Source organism: Macaca mulatta, chromosome 16 (assembly GCF_049350105.2).
Source record: "Macaca mulatta isolate MMU2019108-1 chromosome 16, T2T-MMU8v2.0, whole genome shotgun sequence".
Lineage (NCBI taxonomy): Eukaryota > Metazoa > Chordata > Mammalia > Primates > Cercopithecidae > Macaca > Macaca mulatta.
The window spans coordinates 64686670-64699236 of NC_133421.1; the positions used below are offsets into that span (position 1 = coordinate 64686670).

General features: G+C 52.2%; 1 protein-coding gene across 1 annotated transcript in view; it reads left to right on the forward strand.

Annotated features, from left to right (window-relative positions):
- Window positions 1-6917: 6917 nt before the first annotated feature.
- The window catches only part of RARA (retinoic acid receptor alpha), a 47899-nt gene continuing 42249 nt past the window's right edge, over window positions 6918-12567 (forward strand). The window contains exon 1 of the mRNA XM_015119582.2: window positions 6918-7024. The gene's annotated coding sequence lies outside the window, so the exon portion shown is untranslated. The remainder of the gene's footprint in view (window positions 7025-12567) is intronic.

Sequence of the window (12567 nt, forward strand, 5' to 3'; positions counted from 1 at the left end):
TGGTTTGGTGGCATTAAATGGCAATTTGTGACTGAGACACCAGAGGGCACCATTATAACATTGACTGCTTTGAAAGGGGATGCTTGAGGCTGAGGTAGTTTTGAGGGAAAGGGGGAAGTTCTAGTTTGATTTGTTTGGGAGATTGCTGTACTTTTATAACTCAAGCAAATGCTTGAAGTGTAAACCATGTGTGATACGAATGATCTGAGAGCCAGTGACCAAGTCTGCTTTTCCCAGAGCTCTCCTGCTGCCGCCTCTACCTTTCTGACATGGCCTTCCATTTGGGAACTTGATATGTGTACAAATGATATGTTGGCCACTGTTTCATTCATCCTGACCACTGTATCCTTGTAATGTGATCTGAACTACAACAGGTGGTATGGGATAGAGGCAGGGAAAGCAGAGAGAGCCCTCTGAAATGAACACTACCCACTGGTGTGTGTAGCACAAGATAGTCTGTAGGCATGAGCCTGAATGTTGTTCTCACACTCCTTTACTAGAGCATTCATTCCCTCTGAAGGCAGTTTGAACATGGAAACACAGTTCTATACCTAGAAGGTTGGAAAGTGTCTGGGAGTATAAGGGTTAACAGGCATAATTGCAAAGATTGTCCAAAGACTGATGGAGAGCAGAGACTGAATGGGATTGAGAACAGATGCGAAGCTTGATTTAAATTACATTTTATTGGATGCTGCAGCCTTAAGAGACGTGACTGCTTTACAGTTTGTTTCCACACTGTGGGCAGCTGCTGTCTGTTCTGTGTCCACAATAGGATCCTGCCCAATAAGGAGCAGCCTCCCCACCTCGTTGTGTTTGAGGCTTGGCGCCTTCATCTTAACTGTAGGGCTTGAGTCAGGAACACGGCTTGACTCGCAGTGGGGCTGCTATGTATCCTCCCTGGCTTCCAGCCAAAATCACATTGGTAGATTCGAAGGGGCCAAATTTGTTTCCCCTCTATCTCCTTTCTCTTTCCCCTGGTTTTGGAAATAGGGTTTTCTGTCTACTGATTTGTTAGTTTCCTTTTCTTTACTTCTCCCCTCATTGTCAATTTCTAGGTCATTGCTGCTCTTAAGACTTTAGCAATTGGAACAGGATTGGTTCTGTCAGTGATGCGTGAAGCAGACTTAGTGTCCCTGCTTGGCTTCCGCTGCCCTTGTGGGAGCAAAAACTGATATATGTTTGTCAGTAAAGTCTTAAGTGTAATTCAGACTGCTGAGGAAGAAAGCCCTTTCCTTGCTGGCTTTTCTCACTGAAGCTGAGAGCTACAGGAAGGTGGTAGGAGTTTTAGTGGGATGGGATGGGATGGGCTTGTGGTTAGCAGTTTTTGCCACGATTATAGGCTGCTTCACTTAGAGCAGTGGCAAAGATGCTGACCTACATTCTTCCTTTTGAAGGTGATGAAGTGTCTGTCTATATCCTGGTTTATCTCTCACCCCCACCCCAAGGAAGCTGATTAAGCTTCCATAGAGTATTGGATATTGCCATGGAAAGAGCATAGACAAAATAAATTGGTGTGTATTTCAACCCCAGAGCTGCCACAGACATTTCTGGCTCAATGGAGACTTGCTTGTGGCTAGCTAACTCTGCAAGAATGTGTGAGGTCCAGGCTGGGCGTGGTGGCTCACGCCTGTAATCCCAGTACTTTGGGAGGCCGAGGCAGGTGGATCATCTGAGGTCAGGAGTTTGAGACGAATCTGGCCAACATGGCGAAACCCTGTCTCTACTAAAATAAAGTAGCCAGGCATGGTGGCGTGTTCCTGTCATTCCAGCTACTGGAAGGCTGAGGCAGGAGAATGACTACAACCCGGGAGGCAGAGGTTGCAGTGAGCCGAGATAGCACCATTGCACTCCAGCTTGGGCGACAGAGTGAGACTGTCTCAGAAAAAAAAAAAATGCCGGGTGCAGTGGCTCACGCCTGTAATCCCAGCACTTTGTGGGGCCAAGGCAGGCGGATCACTTGAGGGTCAGGAGTTCAAGACCAGCCTGGCCAACATGGCGAAACCCTGTCTTTACTAGAAGTACAAAAATTAACCTGGCACCGTGGTACACACCTAAAATCACAGCTACTCGGGAGACTGAGGCAGGAGAATTGCTTGAGCCTGGGAGGTGGAGATTGCAGTGAGATGAGATCATGCCACTGTACTCCAGCCTGGGTGACAGAGTAAGACTGTCAAAAAATAATGTGTGAAGTCCAATCTACCCAGGGATCAAAAAGTTGGCAGAGCCTTATTCTCTCTGAGCCCCCCGTTTGCATTCCTCCCTATCTTTACTAAGTGTCCCTTTGAATATACATCAGGCCAGGTGTGGTGGCTCATGCCTGTAATGCCAACACTTTGGGAGGAGGCAGCAGCGGGAGGATTACTTGAAGTCAGGAGCTTGAGACCAGCTTGGGCCACATAGTGAGACCCCCCCCTTACCCTTCTCTACCAAAAAAATCTTAAAAATTAGCTGGGCATGGTGGCATGCACCTGTAGTCCTAGCTACTCGGGAAGCTGAGGTGGGAGGATGCTTTGAGCCCAGGAGTTCAACTCGGCATGGGCTGTGATCACACCACTGCATTACAGCCTGGGTGACAGAGTGAGACCCTGTCTCTAAAAGTAAAAGACAGAAAGCAGATACACCAATAAGAATGAGAAGTTGGGAATAAGATGTGACTTTGTGACTTCGGTTTTTTATATATATATATATATATATATATATATATATATTTTTTTTTTTTTTTTTTTTTTTTTTTTTTTTTGTAAGACTGAGTCTCACTCTGTCACCCAGGCTGGAGCAGTGGTGCGATCTCTGCTCACTGAAAGCTCCACCTCCCAGGTTCACGCCATTCTCCTGCCTCAGCCTCCTGAGTAGCTGGGACTACAGGTGCTCACCACCACGCCCGGCTAATTTTTTCTGTATTTTTAGTAGAGACGGGGCTTCACTGTGTTAACCAGGATGATCTCGATCTCCTGACCTCGTGATCCGCCCGCCTCGGCCTCCCAAAGTGCTGGGATTACAGGCTTGAGCCACCATGCCTGGCTGGTTATATATTTTTTAAATATCTTGAGAGGTGTTAACCTTGACTGCTGAGGGAGAACAAAAGAGAGCCAAGATTGAAATTTCATTTACATTTGTATCTGTCCCTAGCAATTAGCGTAGTGCCTAATACCTGGTAGGTACTCAATAGTTGCTGAACAGATAAATTAACCAAATAAGATGCTGCCTTTTCCTCCATGTTGAGAACAGTTTTTTTTTTTTTTTTTTTTGAGACGGAGTCTCACGCTGTTGCCCAGGCTGGAGTGCAGTGGAGCGATCTCGGCTCACTGCAAGCTCCGCCTCCTGGGTTCACGCCATTCTCCTGCCTCAGCCTCCTGAGTAGCTGGGACTACAGGCGCCCGCCACCGCGCCCGGCTAATTTTTTTTGTATTTTTAGTAGAGACGGGGTTTCACTGTGGTCTCGATCTCCTGACCTTGTGATCCGCCCGCCTCGGCCTCCCAAAGTGCTGGGATTACAGGCTTGAGCCACCGCGCCCGGCTCTTTTTTTTTTTTTTTTTTTTTTTTTTTTTGAGACGGAGTCTCGCTCTGTCGCCCAGGCGGAGTGCTGTGGCCGGATCTCAGCTCACTGCAAGCTCCGCCTCCCGGGTTCCCGCCATTCTCCTGCCTCAGCCTCCCGAGTAGCTGGGACTACAGGCGCCCGCCACCTCACCCGGCTAGTTTTTTGTATTTTTTAGTAGAGACGGGGTTTCACCATGTTAGCCAGGATGGTCTCGATTTCCTGACCTCGTGATCCACCCGTCTCGGCCTCCCAAAGTGCCGGGATTACAGGCATGAGCCACCGCGCCCGGCCTGAGAACAGTTCTAAGGTGAAGGTAAATGTTGGTACTTTTGCACAAAGGTGGAGCAGGCCTCTGCATAACAAGGGTGCTCTGTCTTAGAAAATGTGTCTTGGCACAGTTTTGGAGCATTAGCCTCACAGATGCATTCCAATCACTCCCTCTGATGTAGTGGCATTTTGCTTGAGGCAACTTCCATGTTGCTGGTGGGACGCTTTGGCTGTGCGGGGAAGAGTCTCACCTACAGGCTGGCAAGAGAGCTGCCTGTCTGGATGTTACGCAGTGTGGCTAGATTGGCTAGAAGTTGGGTCTCTAGGCAAGGGTTTAGGGAGAAGCCCATCTTTGATGTCCCACTTTTTTTTTTTTTTTTTTTTTTGAGACGGAGTCTTGCTCTGTCGCCCAGGCTGGAGTACACTGGTGCGATCTCGACTCACTGCAAGCTCCGCCTCCCGGGTTCGCGCCATTCTCCTGCTTCAGCCTCCCGAGTAGCTGGGACTACAGGTGCCTGCCACCACGCCCGGCTAATTTTTTGTATTTTTAGTAGAGACGGGGTTTCACCGTGTTAGCCAGGATGGTCTCGATCTCCTGACCTTGTGATCCGCCCGTCTTGGCCTCCCAAAGTGCTGGGATTACAGGCGTGAGCCACTGTGCCCTGCCTGATATCCCACTTTTTAACTTGGGGAAAGTTGTGATCTCAGGTTCCTCCTGAAAAGATAAGGTACTTTCTAAGATACCTTCTCTTAAGCTACAAACAGTGCAGGTCTTCCTCTTGGAAGCAGTGTGTTCTGTAAGGGGAGAAGGTGTGCCCTCTGGCCTCCCCTTGATTTTCAACCCCAAGGCACTGGCAGTGGAAGTTAATTGGGTGCAAGGGGCTTGGGTAAAGGCTGAAGACTGGCAAAAGGAGAGAGCCAGCTTCGTTTTTTAAAAAGCTCTAATTGAGTTCTGAATCAGCCTCACTCCCTTTGATCCCTCCTCTGTTTCCCACACTGCCTGAAAGAGCTAGATCAGCACTTTATAACAAGGGTGCGCCTGCTCCCCGCACCGCCCCCCTCTCCTGACGCTCTCTGCTGCCGCCATCCACTGCTTGTCTCCTTCAGTTAAGATAATGAAGATGCTGAGAGATAAAATGTGTATTTAATAAGTGTGGGGGTAGGGAGGCGGAAAGGGGCAACCAGGGCCTTCCCTAGTTTGGGGCCTCGCCAAGACTTAAGCTGAAAGCAAAGCTAGAGTAAGACTTGGCCCCAGGGTGTGGGGGTTTCTGGGCCTCAATCCAGCTGACTTCACTGCCTGCTGTTTGCCCTAAATTCCCCCACCTCCACCCTCTCACCCCCACACTGCTTTCTTCTTGCTCCCAATGGGAAAAAGGACTCTTGCTTCGACTTTCTTTTCAGCTGGTAACTTGGCCTTTGGTGCGGTGCCCCCCACCCCAGTGTCAGCTGCAAGGTCGGGCTAGGGCAGCCCCCTCTAGCCTAGGCCTGTAGAAGCTGTGGGTTCACAGTGGGGGGTGAAAAAGCTGGAGTTAATGAAGACCAGCTGCTAGTCTGAGTTCTGCCTACAGCTAGCTGGAGGCCGGCCTTTGGTGGTGGTTGATGGGGGGTGGGGTGACCTCCATCCATGGGCACAAGGATATCCTGTGGCAGCTAGGCTTGTGCTTCTCTCTGAGCTTAGTTTTATCCTTAGTCTGTAAGAGAGTAGTCTGTTTTCTTCTTCCCCTACTTCTCTCCTCCCCAAATAACACTCAGCTCTTATTGAACTTTATAACTGTAGTGGTGGCCCAGCTGAGATCTGAGGATCTCCAAACCCTTTTGTAAACACTCATTAACTGCCTGGGAAGAACGAAGAGCCCTGTTTAACAGCTGGGAGAGAACTGAGGCACATTAGGGTGAAAGGCTTGACCTAAACTCACCCCATGGACTCCACCCTGGGGCCTTCCATCCTTAGTCCAGCTCCTTTACTCAGTTCTTCCTGCAAGACAGAAAGAGGTGGAGGCATTGCTGGTGTCTTCTCCCCTTCTAGGCAAAGGCCATGCCCTCTCCCCTCAAGTCTGTCCCTGACTTCCTCTGGCCCTTCCCCTGATGACATTTTCCCTGCTCTGCTGCTAGAGATATGTGCAACTCTCCTTGCAAAATGTTCTCAATCCACAACTTCAGAATTCTTATCCACCTTTCTCTTGCCCATGTAGCCCACCAAACCTGAATTCTCCCTTTTGAGCTACTGAGAAGACTGGCTATACTAAACCGAATCACTGACCTTGAAGTTGATCTGTTGTATTGAAGTCCCTCTGCCCCTAGATTTATCCTAAATGGTATCTAGGAAAATATTCTCTCTTTAACTTGTTTATTCTGGTCATAAAGATTCGGGACATTACTAAGGGCTGGGTAGGGGCACTAGTTGACCTCTAGATTCTGCATCCTGTTCTTCCACTGCCAGTCACCATTTCCAGTAATAGATGTAACCCAAAGTCCTTTTTTGTTTTTTTCTCCTTCCCTAACCCCACCTGTTTATACTCTTGCCTATATATGTACATTTGCAGACCCCACACATTCCCAGGTACACATACATTGGTCCTACCTTTTCCCCCCTGTTTCCAGCTGCCATCTAAGTGAGCCTGCACTTTTTACATGCTGAAAATCTGTTTTCTTTTCCCCCTGGATGGCATCCTAGGCACTTGGGAATAACTGGGAGGGATGAAGGGACTCCTGCAGTCCATGAGGAAGAGGACAAAAGTGAGCGCCCAACCAAACGAATGCTCCCTTCCCAAAACCTCTAGCCGAATGCCTTAGCAGGAGTGGCAGGGAAAGAGATCTTAACCCCACCTCCAGCACCAAAACCTAAATCCATCTGTTCAGGGCAGGCAGGAAGAAATGTCTACTTTCTCCTGTTTCATGCCATCCTATCCTCAAGTTGTCCATATGCTGTGTATTTGAGACAGGGAACTGTTCCTGTCCCCAGCCGACGACCAGACGCCCATCTTTCTTCCAGTGGGTTATTTCTTCCCAATCAGTCCTCCGCTCTGCGCCGGCTGACCCAGTGGAAGAGGGCGGGGAGAGCCTTCTGCTTGACGAGTGGGCTTTAGGACCCAACGGGAACCCGTGCCTCTTGCAGCAGCCTAACCCAGAAGCAGGGGGGAATCCTGAATCGAGCTGAGAGGGCTTCCCCGGTTCTCCTGGGAACCCCATCGCCCCCCTGCCAGCACACACCTGAGCAGGTAGGACCATGCACACCCCTTCCCAATTCTTCTTTGGCCGCCTTTGACCCTGGCCTCTGCTTCTGATCTAGCCGTTTCCCTCTCGCCAGTTCTGGCTTTCCCCATCCCTCCTCTCCCGTCGCTCACTGTAGTCCTGGGAGGTGGGAGCCTGGGAACAGTGGGGTGTCTGAAAGCTCAGAGCCCCCTGCACCCTCCTCCTGAGGCAGTTCCCGGTCTCTAGCTAAGAGTGGGGAGTAGGGGGAAGGTCTGCCCAGGCCCCACGCCCTTGCACCCTCCTTTGCAGTATTGCCTAATACCCCTTCCCCCACCTCACCTAGACTGGAGAATTGGCAAGTGCTGGGGTAACAGAGGAGAGAGCCAGAGAGAGACCTGAGCTTTCCCCGAGGGATTTCTTTCTTGCTTCCTCGCCCAAAGAACTCAGGACTTTGCCCCCACTCCCTACTCACCTTGTAGGGGAACTAATGTCCCCTTCCAGGTTCATCTCACACTTGGGTGGCTAAAGGCTTTGCTGGAGGGTAGTGGAGGTTGTGAGCATTTTGGTGACCTTTTCCTCTAGGAAAGTTCTTTCAGCTTAGAGCCCCCATCGCTGTCAACATCTCAACACCTGCTGCAGAAGCCCCCACCCCACCCGTGTGTGTGTGTGTGTGTGTGTGTGTGTGTGTGTGTGTGTGTGTGTAGAGACAATGTGGTTGTAAGAGCTAGAAGCTTTGGATAGAGGTGGCTGCATGCATTGAAGGGGAGGGATACCAGAGTGTGGCCCAGGCCAGAACAGGCTCAGTCCAGATGGCTAGGGAAGGGAGTGTAGACCAGATTGAGGAGGTCACCCAGCCTTGCCAGCTTCCTGAGCTCCTTGGCTTTCAGAATCCCAGGCTCCTGGTGTTTCTCTAGAGCTACGAGGTCCCCAAGCTTCTGCCCCACTACAGGCTCTCTGGGAGAGGGCTAGATGGCACCTACTGTTTACAGTGGCTTATTTTTCTCTCCTGTGGTGGGCAGACAGGCCCTGCTCTCTGAAGATCTAGGGCATGTCATTCTGGTTTGGTGGGTTTACAGGAAGGGTGTACATCTTGTATGAGTTACCATGTGTGAGTGTGTATCTTGCTTCTGGGGGTAGTAGACTGGGGAGGGGGTGATAGAAGAGACTGGTCACACTGAGGGAACTCCTCTAGCTCTCAGTGTGTGGTAGGAGTGGGTGGCATGTCCCCATCTGGTAGCTCTGTCTAGGTGTGGGGTGTGCTCTGCATTCTTCCATGACTCCCTGGGTCCCCTAAAGGTTGGTTTTGGAGGACACGGTGGATAATGGAGTGGCTTCAGACTTCCCTCTGGTCTTGATCCAAGAAGGAAAGTAGAGATTCTGACTGCGAGCAGTGGACTGGGAATCAGAGGACTGAACTGGAGACTTAGCCTGGTTACTTAACTATGTGTGTTTATATATGTCTTCCCCTTTGCTAAGCCTCAGTTTCTTCATTTGTAAAAATGGCTATCAGTAGCAAGCAGGGACATTGCCACCAAGACCATACAGAGAATGTATCATAAAGCTCACTGCAAACGGTAGTAATGGCTGGGGGGATCTAGGATGGAATCCTCTTCCTAAATCTAGGTCAATCTCTCTGCCTTCAGTTTTCTTCCCCCATCCTTTGCCCATCTGGGGGATGGAGGAACCAGGCAGGGCTATTGCCCTGGGTACTGCAGAATTCCCCTAATGCAGGTTGTAGCTGTTGCCAGAGCACCTGTGGTCACAGAGTACAGATCTCTCCACCAGGCATTTCTTCCTCTGGGGCCCCATACTTGCTCCCCTGAGCCATGTCTCCACCTTCCTTCTGCCATCCCTGCTTGGCGTCCTTGTCTCTCTCTCCCCTGCCCAGTGGCCTCCTTGTCCGGCTCACTGGGCAGGAGCCCTAATCGGATTCGACAGCTGAGATATGTGTGGCGGCTAAGAGCAGGCGGGAGGGAAGCCAGTGGGAGGATGGTATGAGGACTGCCCCTGGCACTGCCCCGGCCTCCCGAGCACCACCTTGGGCCTGCTGATTTCTTACTTGGCTTGGCCCCAAGGAAGGGGTGCCAGAGGAAGCTCAGGAATGAACAGGCTGAGGTCTGGAGACTAGGAGAGGAGGAAACACACCAAGGTCCTGAGGACCTGGTTGATATTTGATGACCTTAATGTCAGTGTCTCTGACTCTGACAAGGAGGAAAGGACAGCGATGAGCCAGGCTGACCCCCGCCACCCCATTCCCATAGCCCCACTTTCTTCTCTCTTCTTGTTCAGAAATGTGTTCACTTTGCCTCCTCTAGACCCTTTGGCCAGTACCTCCTTGTGGGTCACATCTGGGAGCTTCTGGGGTGCCACATGTCTGCCTCAATCTGGGCTGTTTCCTCCCCTCCAAGGTATTTCACTCTCTCTGGGCTGGGCGCCAGGACTCCTGGGTTTCCCACCCGCCTGTGGTGCAGGGCTCCCCTGCAGGGCTCCAGAGAGTCGCTTAGCTGGTTTCCTTCCTTCTGTGTGGGGAGGGCCTTCCCCTAGGGCTGGGAGGTGTCAGAAATCCCAGGTGGGACAGGGGTGGGGGCACAGTAGCCTCTGGCACTGTAGCACCCCAGCTTCTCCCTCCTAGCCTCTGACTCAGCTTGAGGGCAGCACATGCCCAGCCTGGCAGGCATGGCCCATTCTTGCCTCCAGGCTTCTGTCTTTACAGAAGCCTACATCTCCTGCTCTCATTTTTTAGCTTGTTTTCCCCATGATATCTGGGGGTGGCTATCGAAATCCCTGGTTTTGGGGAGCAAGGGACTAACATAATTGAGGCTGGGGCACTATTTTGTCTTCCCTCCAGTTGGGCCAGGATGAAGGAAACTGTCACAAACTTCCCCACGCCAATTCTTCCTGCCCTCAAAAGACCAGTCAGTGGAGCCAGGCCCTGCCCTCTGGGTGCCCACAATGTGGTTGGCACTGATTTGTCAGAAATTGGGAAGGTTTCCCTCTAGACCGCTTGCCTCCTTTCTCCTCCTCCCACAGGGTAGGGGCAGCTCTGTGATTGCAGGCACTTATGGGCAGGCCTCCCCCTAGGGAAGGGGTGTGGGATGCCCCCAGGATGGCCAAGTTGGCACTAGCCCCAGGCTGGAGTGCTGGACAAGATTCTGACCTGGGAGTTAGTTGGGGGAAGGCAGGGCATGGGCCTCCCTGCCCCCCTCGTTTCCTGCTCTTTGGGCAGCTGTGGGCGAGAAAGGCTGCAGGGACTATTTTTAGTTGGTCAGTCCCCTGGCAGGAGGGACGTGCAGAGCAGCACGGGGCAGGCAGAGGGGCTTGCCAAGGTGAGGGTAAGCAGGCAGGCAGAGGTGTGAGGAAGGGCCAGAGGGGCAGAAGACAGAACAAGGAGGCATGGGGAGCAGGGGCAAGACCTTACCCAGAGGGACCTGACCCAGGTAGATGGGCCGGGCTGGGCTGGAGTGGGTGGAAGAGTCCTGGCACCCTTCAGGGCTTTCTTTATCCAACTGGACTCAGAGCTGGAAGAGGTTTTAGGGGCTACCTAGGCAATCCCTTCCCCTTTCAGAGAAGGAAACTGAGGCCTAGAGAGGACACTCAATCAGTCACTGGCTGTGTTGAGACCTGAACCTAGGCCCTCCCTTTGCACCATTTTTCTGTTGTCATGGTTCCTCACTACACCTCAGTGTGCTTCCTTCCCCTACTGCAGCAAGGAGGACCATGAGCCAGGCACACCTGGTCCATTTTCCCCTCTGCTTGTTTGTGCAGGGTCTCTGTAAATCCCAGCTTGGTTTGTTTATAAGTCTCCATGTGGAGAGAGTCTGTGTCCAGGCTGGAAGGAGGTCAGAGTTGGGTTTGTTTGGGTGGCCTGTGGCCACTGGTGTGAATGGAGATACTGGACAGGCTCCAGCAGGCTCACAGGCTGGTGAGCTGTGGGGCTAGGAGACACCTTACAGAAGGGACGTCCAGACTTCCTAGAGCCCTTTGTGAGCCCTCTTCCTACCCTGCCCAGGACCTGTGGGTCATGGTGGCTGTTTGCCAATCTCCCCAGCAAAAAAAGGGAGCAGGGTTGAGGAGTGGGAAGATTACTACTGGCTTCTGATCACTAGTCAGAAGGGGGCCCCCTCTGAGGCCTGGAGGCAGGGAAAGTTGGGGCAAGTTGGGGTGTATATAGGGAGAAAACGTAGTGGAGAATTGTGGTCCCTCAGAATTCAGTCTGCTTTCTGTCTTCTGCCTTAGGCTCTCCCCAAAGGCCACCATGTTGCACAGCTGCAGGGGGAACCATTCCATAGATTATGATGCGAATGGCACCCCCTGGGGTTGTTCAAGGCCCTGCCTGTGTAGCCACACATGGTGCATCTGTCCCCCACGTTCTTCCTTCAAATTAGTTCAGACCCAGCTGGAAGGAGGTGTTCCAGACAGGCATTACACCCTCTCCCTCTCCCCTACCCTGCCTCATGCCACTCAACATCTCCTATTCCTCTGCTGCCCACCCCCAATGCACCAAGCAGGTCATGGTGCACCACCATTTGTATTGTAGGAGCCCCTCCCCTTCTCTCCACTCAGTTTCTGTGTCTCTGGGGGGCTGATTTATCATGCCCCCCATCAGGCCTACTGTGGTGTGTGAGAAATCAATAGTGCAAATGGATTGAGGCTGTTTAGCCTGTCAACTCCCCTTGGGCCCCACCAACTCTTCTGGGACTTGTGGAGTTGCTCAGCCCCCTTCTGGCTCAACATACACATATTTAGTGGTTGTAGCCAGAGCACTGAGCACAGGAATTACTCTTTCTGTTCGTCTCTGTCTCATTCTCTCTCTCTCATATACTGGGCTGGTCTTAGCATGACAAATACTCTTGAACATTTATTTTCTAGCTTAGGTGGAGGGGCTTAAAGGGCAGTAGGCTGCCAGCCAGAGGTGGGGAGGGAGGCAGGTGGGTGAGGGAGACTGTGGGTAGAGGGGTGGGGTGGGGGTGGAGACTAGCTGGGGAAGGGATTGGGTGACAGCCCACCCCATCAGCTCTGGTAACTCAATCCCTGCACCCCACCCTCCCAATTTCCCTCCTGCTCAACAACTTCAGCAGCTGCTGGCAGAAACAAGGCTGGCAGAAGTGTGTATGAGTGCATGTGTGTATGGGGGGAGAGGGTGAGAGGGGCTGTGGGGGCAGGGAGTTTTGCCAGGACATGTTAAAGGAGACTCACAGCCTGGGTACAACTTGGGTGGCAGGAGGAGGTGGGGCAGGTGGGAGAGTGGGTGGTGAGTGATGGGCAGGCTGCAGTGGGGGCAGGGCAGCCCAGGGGTCTCACAAAACTTGTTGGCACTGGAGCAGGGCCTGGTGTGGTGGGGGTGGGCAGTGGTGAGGGGGCAGGGGCTGGCACAGACATTGCTGGCCCCAAAATGCTGAGGCCCATTCTTCACCAGGGGGCGCATGTAACCACGGAGGGACAGTCTGCCCCTGTCTCCAATCCTTGGGCCGTGCCTGCTGGGCATCACAGTCTCGGTGGTGACTAAGTCACTTCTGTCCTGGGGCTGGCAAGGTGCCAGGCTCAGCTCTTCTCGGTAGGTGAGTCACTG